Source organism: Mandrillus leucophaeus, unplaced genomic scaffold, assembly GCF_000951045.1.
Source record: "Mandrillus leucophaeus isolate KB7577 unplaced genomic scaffold, Mleu.le_1.0 Scaffold784, whole genome shotgun sequence".
Lineage (NCBI taxonomy): Eukaryota > Metazoa > Chordata > Mammalia > Primates > Cercopithecidae > Mandrillus > Mandrillus leucophaeus.
In genome coordinates, this window is record NW_012108519.1 from 583,763 (window position 1) to 591,872 (window position 8,110).

Consider the following 8,110-nt stretch of genomic DNA (forward strand, 5'->3'; position numbering starts at 1 on the left):
ATCTTACCATCACTGAAGTTATGTTTGGAATAAGAGGTAAAATATTAATAATAATATTAAGGGTATAGGCTTGTATAATTATGAAAATACTGTCACAAACTTTAGTATGTAGAATGATGTTGATTTAGGTGTATAAATTCTGTTATGTTTAGTAGGTAAGCTTCATATTATAGTCACACCTTATTCCTTTTGACTTGATCTAAAGGAAGAAATCCATTGTAATATTCACTTCGGTGTTCCTAAGTGTAGCTTTATACAATAGAGTGCTTAAGATTGAAATTATACAACTGTAGGTTGCTTTTCTGGCAATGAAGCCTTAGAGGGTATACAATGACTCTTGCCTTTTGGTGAATTAGTTGAGAAAGTCTCCCAGACAAACATATTCTAAGGATGTCAACATCTGGGTAACTGCAGAGATAACAGAGTTTTGAGATTGACTACCTACACTTTTTTCTTCTTGGTGTTAAAATGCAGAAATTATCTTGATTTAGGCATCATGTTGTAAATTATATATTGGCTCCAAAAAGCACATGCTTATTTAAGAAATACTGTGTCTTGGAAGATTGGCTTGGAACATGTAGGCAACAGAAGGAGTGAGAATCCTCGAAAACATCAATCTCCTTCCAGATAAAAAGAGAGGTTATTTGATAAAGTTAATGGAGAAGAGCCAGTGATGAGAAATAGTATTTCCTTCAGTTTATAATGTGCAGGGAGTTTTTACCTATATCATCCACATGCTGATTCTGGATACAGAAGAGATATGACTGACATTGTGCCCATTTTAGAGAAAAGAATATGTAAGTTCATGCAGTTGAGGCGTCTAGAACTAGATTGCTCAGTTACTTATCTGAATTTCTTTCTAAAAGAACATCAAGACAATGAATTACCAAGAGACATAAGATTAAGTCTCTGCTGAAGGAAAATCTTATCTTATTAATTCATCCAGAGTGAATATACATAGCAATATACATAGTCCAGTGCTAAATGTTACATGCAGATTAAATACGGAAAGAATGTTCAGAGAAAGAAGGAACATTCATTAACTTCTCTACTTTTGTCCTTGGCATAGATTTATATAATGCAATTGTTCAAGATTGGTGCTGATATTGTACTAATAATTTTCATCTGGAAATATAATTAAATAATGGGCTGCTATGTTAAAGAAATCAATGTTGATTCTTCAAGATTTTCTGTTCTTTAGTATTTATTTATCAAAAATTACTGAGGATATGAATATGTCTAAATTTCAGTATGTGTCATTCTTCTGTTTTTTCCATAATAAAGCCCAGTAATAACATGGAGCTCTATTTCATTTGCTGAATGTTAATAAATAAGGTTTGCACATAATCAAATTGCACTTCATCTTTCTCAAGTTGTTTTGATTGGTCATTTAATTATTTTTAACATAAAAATCAATTCAAGCCATTTTACTATAAATTAGGGCCATTGACTACTTACTGTAGAATAAATGCTTTAGAAAGCAGAAAATATATGCTTAAGTCTACACTGAACTTCATACCCCCTGGCAATGTACAGTACACTAAATTCTATTTTTTTAATGTAAATTACTTCACTACATTTAGACAAATTATTTCAATTAACTCTGGCAAGATTATTAAGCATAGTTAATAGTAATTCGAATGAGATTATTTATAAAATAGTCCTAGGAGAGCAATAAAAAATATATGCTCCTATTCTTTAAGGTGGATTTTTGGTAAGACTAGTAATTTTGATAATCACTATGCTTTGAATTTTAGTTCAATAAATATTTCATAAAAGCATATCATAAGCCAAGTAATTATCTAGGAGCAGAGCCTGAGATTGTTGTTCAATTACTCTTAGGGCAGGGGAAATGAAGCATAAGGATAGAGCAGAAGAAAGTTAAGTCAGGAAGTAAGTTAAGCCAGGAAGTACTTTCCAACAGTTCTAGCTTTGATCTCATCCCAGCTAAGGTCCAGAGCACTTGTACCACATAGTGTGTCCTATCTTGAAACAAGGGGAGAGATCATTTTTATCCCTGTGCCTGTCAGTCATGGACTGAGGTCTTCACTGAGTGTGTGTGGAGGGCTCCTTTTGCATGAGGTCATTTGTTTGAAAAGAAGTTGGGGGCAGCTGTGAGCCAAAACTTACTCGCTGGGGGCTAGGAGCTTTGGCTAACAAAGGGAATTTGAATGTAGAACCAACTGCATCCAGCACATTATATAAGAAGATTCTGCTCTCTAGATATTGACAATTCAAGCAAACATTGGCATATGTTTATACGTTGACGATATTACTCCAAAAGTATTTGCCAATAAATTTAAGGACAACTCCAGAGTTGGAGGCTTGATGGAAATGTTGTTGAGATTCATTTTATCTGAAGTGAAAGCTTTATGCAGAAAACAGAGAAAGCTAATCCAAAACTGAGTCAATGATTTAATCTACAGAGAGATCACAATTCCTGATTCAAGGGCAGAGAGCGTATTTCCTAAAGGGGACCTAGAACAAATCTGCTTCATAACAGCTTTGGAGTCTGAAGGGACAGTCTCAGAAAAGAGGGTGACACTCCACTCACATTACCTACTGACTTAATACAAGCCGATGTAATTATGCCCTATTCATGGACTGTCATCTCATAACTTACTGGGTTTTCTTATGCTCTATGCTTGTCTCCATTCTACAGATACAGCATACTTTACTGCCTCTTCCAGGAACAATACTTCATCTTTCACGCTCACATACCAATTTGATAATGGCTTTGTCATCACAAATATTTCATGTTTGAGTTTCGCTAATGAGATAAACTTCCTCTTAAGAAGAATCTGTATCCTGTTTGTTCAAAGGACAGAAAGCAGCTAAATGACTGAAAGGGTAACAGATGAATAATTTATGTATAGAAAATGTAATTACCCTGTCTCTTCCTTCATAAATTGAAAAATGAAGGAAGTTTGACTAGCAATGCACCCAGCATCTGTAGATGCCCATTAAATATGTTCTGAGTGAATTAATGGATTATAGCACAAGGTTTAAACATGAGGCTTCTCCTGATTTACTCTGAGTAGCTGCATGCCACTGGATATGCTCTTTAGCCTCCTTAAAACTCATTGGCTTGTTGAGAATTAAATGATATTTTATCTATCTGCCTGTCCAGTTAGTTTGCTAGCCAGCAAGCTAGCTAGCTTTTATAGGCTAATTGTGTCCCCCCAAAATTAACATGTTGAAGTCCTAACTTTCTTCACTTCAGAATATGGTCTTGCTTGAAAGTTTTTTTGTTTTTTTGGGTTTCTCTTTTTCTAGATAAAGACTTACTCTTTTGCCAGGCTAGAGTGCAGTGGCATGACCTCGGCTCACGGCAACCTCCATCTTCCATGTTCAAGTGATTCTCCTGCCTCAGCGTCCTGAGTAGCTGGTACTACAAGCATGTGCCACCACGCCCAGCTAATTTTTGTATTTTTAGTAGAGATGCGGTTTCACCATGTTGACCAGGATGGTCTTGATCTCTTGACCTCGTGATCTGCCCACCTTGGCCTCTCAAAGTGCTAGGATTACATGCATAAGCCATTGTGCCCGGCCTGCTTGAAAGTTTTTTACACATATAATGGTTAAGATGAGGTTATGCTGGAGTAGAGTGGGCCCCTAATCCCATATAACTCGTCTTCTTATAAAAATAAAAATTTGAACCCAGACATTCATACAGGAAAGACAATGAAGAACCACAGGGAGAAGACCGCCATCTACAAGCCAAGGAGAGAGGCCTGGAATAGATATGTCCCTCATAACCTTCAGAATGAATCAATTCCAATGAATGTTGATTAGTCTCTGGCTTCCAGAACTGTGCAACAATACACTTCTGTTGCTTTAAACCATTCAGTTTGTGGTACGTTGTTATAGCAGCCCTAGCATTTAATTATCTATCTAGCTATCTAATCCACCCAATCTACAGTGCTATTACACGGTGCCTAGAATATAGTTTATTCCCAAGAAATGATGGCTATTTAATTATTATTATAGTATCAACGTAATAGTAAAATATTAAGAGGAATTCTTGCACAAAATATGGTGACCTACAGGTTACCATCACTCTTAAACCAGGGCGTCTAGTCAGTTACTGATAGCTTTGTGATAGAAAGTTAGAATTCTGACCTGGCGCGGTGGTTCACACCTGTAATCCCAGCACTTTGGGAGGCCGAGGCAGGCAGATCACGAGGTCAAGAGATTGAGACCATCTTGGCCAACACGGTGAAACCCCGTCTCCACTAAAACTACAAAATTAGCTGGGTGCCGTGACAGGTGTTTGTAATCCCAGCTACTCAGGAGGCTGAGGCAGGAGAATCGCTTGAACCCAGGAGGCAGAGGTTGCAGTGAGCCGAGATTGTGCCACTGCACTCCAGCCTGGTGACAGAGCGAGGCTCCATTTCAAAAAAAAAAAAAAAAAAACGATAAGAAAGGAAGAAAGGCCGGGCGCGATGGCTCACACCTGTAATCCCAGCACTTGGGGAGGCCGACGTGGGCAGATCACGAGGTCAGGATATCGAGACCATCCTGGCTAACACGGTGAAATCCCGTCTCTACTAAAAATTAGCTGGGCATGGTGGCAGGCGCCTGTAGTCCCAGCTACTCGGGAGGTTGAGGCAGGAGAATGGCATGAACCCGGGAGGCAGAGCTTGCAGTGAGCGGAGATGGCGCCACCGCACTCCAGCCTGGGCGACAGAGCAAGACTCCGTCTCAGAAAAAAGAAAAAAAAGAAAAAGAAAAAAAAAAAAGAAGAAGAAAGAGAGAGAGAGAGAATTCTAGGTGAATTTGGGCAAAAACCAAAACTGGTTCATTCAAATCAGGAAGGTGTCTTTAGAGTTGGACGTTCTTTTCCTTTTCCTTTTTTTTTTTTTTACTTTATAAATTAATTGCTTACAGTTTCCTTGTAGACTGCTAATTAAAATTTATGTTGATATTTCACACAAAAGCTTATTTTAATGGCAAAATATAGATTCACAGTAATTTATATTCCTGATGCATACATGTGAAGAGAAAGCCTTAACAACTGGCCAGGTAATATGACAATATCACTCCAGACTGCATGACAACAGACATCTTGTATGTAAAATGTCTATGCCTTAAAAATCATACTCTAAATTTAGAGGGTGTAAAGGTCTCTGCTGGTAACTCAGTTGTCCTTTTGCCCCCATCTACCCTACATATACTTTAATACCCTCTTCTTCCCACACAGATGACCTGCAATGACATTGAAAGAGACTAGGTCACCTAGCACCATCATGACTCAAAGTTCACCAATGCATAATTCTAGCCATAATTAGAACTCTACTTAGAACCATATTTAGATCTTCAGAATGTAATGAATGCCTAATGTTGATATCTATTTCTTGGTTTATAAAAAATGTAAAAAACATGTCTAACTCCTGAAACAACTTATGTTCAAAATGCTCCTTTGAAATGAGTATTCTTTGGGTGATAAAACCAAGGTTATGCAACCAAATGTATCAACAGGAATGGTTTTTGTTTCCTTACCACAGGGAAAGAGGAGAAAACAAAGGCTTTTGGGGGGCCGATGAGGTTTGCTTATAAGTGTATTGTTCTATATTCTGCAAAAGTTCATTCAGTAGTCCTTCCTTGTAGTCTAGAAAGAGAGTGATTAGTGATAGGGAAAAAAGAATTGCTACCCCAGAAAACAGAGTCACTCTGGTAATGATCAGCTCCCGAAAGTGTGACTAGGACTGACTACATAATTTGGGGAGGCCAGTGCAAAATAAAACTATGGGGCCCCTGCTCGAATATTGTTACAAACTTAAAGGCAGCAACCACAGAGCATTAAACCCAGCATGGGCCCAACACAATTCATGCACTTGTGATACTGGTCCTGGAAGGAATTTTCAAACAATAGCAATGATAGTTAACATTTATAATGTCCTTTTAATGTGTTGAATTCTGCTCTAAGTAATTTACAGGAATTAACTCATATGTCTGCAAAATAACCTATTACGTAAGGCCTAAGTGTATCCACTCTTTTTCTGTTTTTAAAAAATGTTCATTTCTTTTTATTGATATACAATAGTTGCATTTTTGGGGGGGTATGTGTGATATTTTGATACCAATACATAATGTGTAATGATCAAATCAGCGTAATTGAAATATCAATCACCTCAAACATCTTTTTTGTGTGTTGAGAATATTATAATTTTTTTCTGGCTATGTTGAAACATATAACACATTATCATTAACTATAATTTCTTTACTGTACTATGGAATACTAGAACTTACTCTTTCTATCTGACTGTATTTTTGTACTCCTTAACTAATTTGTCTTCATTCTTGTCTCTTCCCCAGCTTTTCTGGTCTCTGGTAATCCCAATTCTATTCTTGACCTTCAGGACATCCACATTTTTAGCCCTCGCATATGAGAGAGAACATCCTATAGTTATCTTTCTGTAACTGGCTTATTTCACTTAACATAATAACCTCTAGTTCCATCCATGTATATGTATCCACATTTTAAAGATAAGAAAACTGAAAGCCAGAAACATTTTAATAACTTGCTCAAAGCTATATAACTGATTTGTGCCAGAGCCAGTAAAATCCAGGCATTTTTGTTTTCAGAGCTGAATTTTTAAGTACTAGCTATTCTGCTTTCTTCTAAGTAAAAATCTCCCTAAAGAAAATTATGTTAAGTTAACATAAATTATCTCTTGCTGAGCATTCAGCACAATAGAAATATTCTCCAATAGCTGCACTTGGATTGATGATGACTCTGTATAATGGCATTTTGTGCTTAGCGAAGGCTTCTTGCCATGTCATAATTGGTTTGTAGGTCAATTAGAATCACCATTAATCACTTTTATGCCAGCGTTGATTTTATAAGATACTGAACCTAATTATGATTGTTTACATGAGCCTACTATAGGCTGAGTTAATCTGGTTTTCTTTGATATTATTTTTAATAATTCTACATGTACTTGTTTTATTTTTAAGTAAAAATACATTTAAGTTTTTAGGTGATACACAATTAATTGATGAATTTTTTATCATCTAAAAATTCTGTGCACTAACAAAGTAATCCTGATTACAGCAAGTTATCATAATGCAGTCTGTATGTGTTATTAATCAAAACCGGAACAGCTGGAACCCCAAAACAGCAAGGGGTTTAGCACACCAAAAGACCAAACTTAATTATAAATGCGAACGTGCTCATCAGGTAGAGGCAGTCATAGTCAAGTCTGGCTTAGATGCAAAGTATTCTGGCTCCTGGGAAACTGGTGATTGGCTTGATATTCTTAAGATGGTGTAGCCAGTAGAGAAAATTGACCCTTTGGCTACTGTTGAAATAGAGAGAAAGGCAAACCAACCAAGTGAGAACCACTGTCACGGAGTTGCCATCATTTCCATTCTGATTGGTAAAGGTAGTGAAACCTAAGCATCTAACCTGACAGACTCAAGTGCCTGTTGATCTGTAGGCCAGCAGGACACTGATCTTCAGGACAGCTGGCGATGACTGGGATGACTGCATAAGAGGCATCAGCAACACTGAATGAAGTTCTGTTCTAAATTTGTTAATATCAATTTGAAATATTTGTTTAAATTTTAATCAAATCAGAGAAGTTTCCCACTTTAAATGTTAAACGCTGCGTCCTTCTTTCAAGGGTATCATTAAAGCACAAACTGTCATTAACATCTAACATGGGACCTGGACTATAGTAGGTAGTAACTGATTTTTTGTTGAACAAATGAGAAAGTAAATGAATGACTAATGGAATTATGATTTTTTTTGGAGGGGGACAGGGCGGGTGTGGGTGGGAAGGCGAAATGTCCAAGTGTATCTAGAAAACATACTGGTTTTTAATTACAAGAGATTGTGTTACTCATTTCTGAGCTAAAGTTCTCTGATCATCTTCTGAACAATGATATATCCCTGTTGTCAAATTTCCAAATATAAAGCATCCCTTGCCTTTTTTGTCTGATATTAAAGCTTATTCCTATCACTTTATTGAGCAATATAGAACAGCAGCCTAAGAGGCCTATCAAAGGGATGGATTGTGAATTTTAAATAAAAATTATTTTTAAAACATACTATAATTCAGGCCAGCCTAAGGGAGTAGTTACCTCTCTAGGTTTTGTTTTGGTA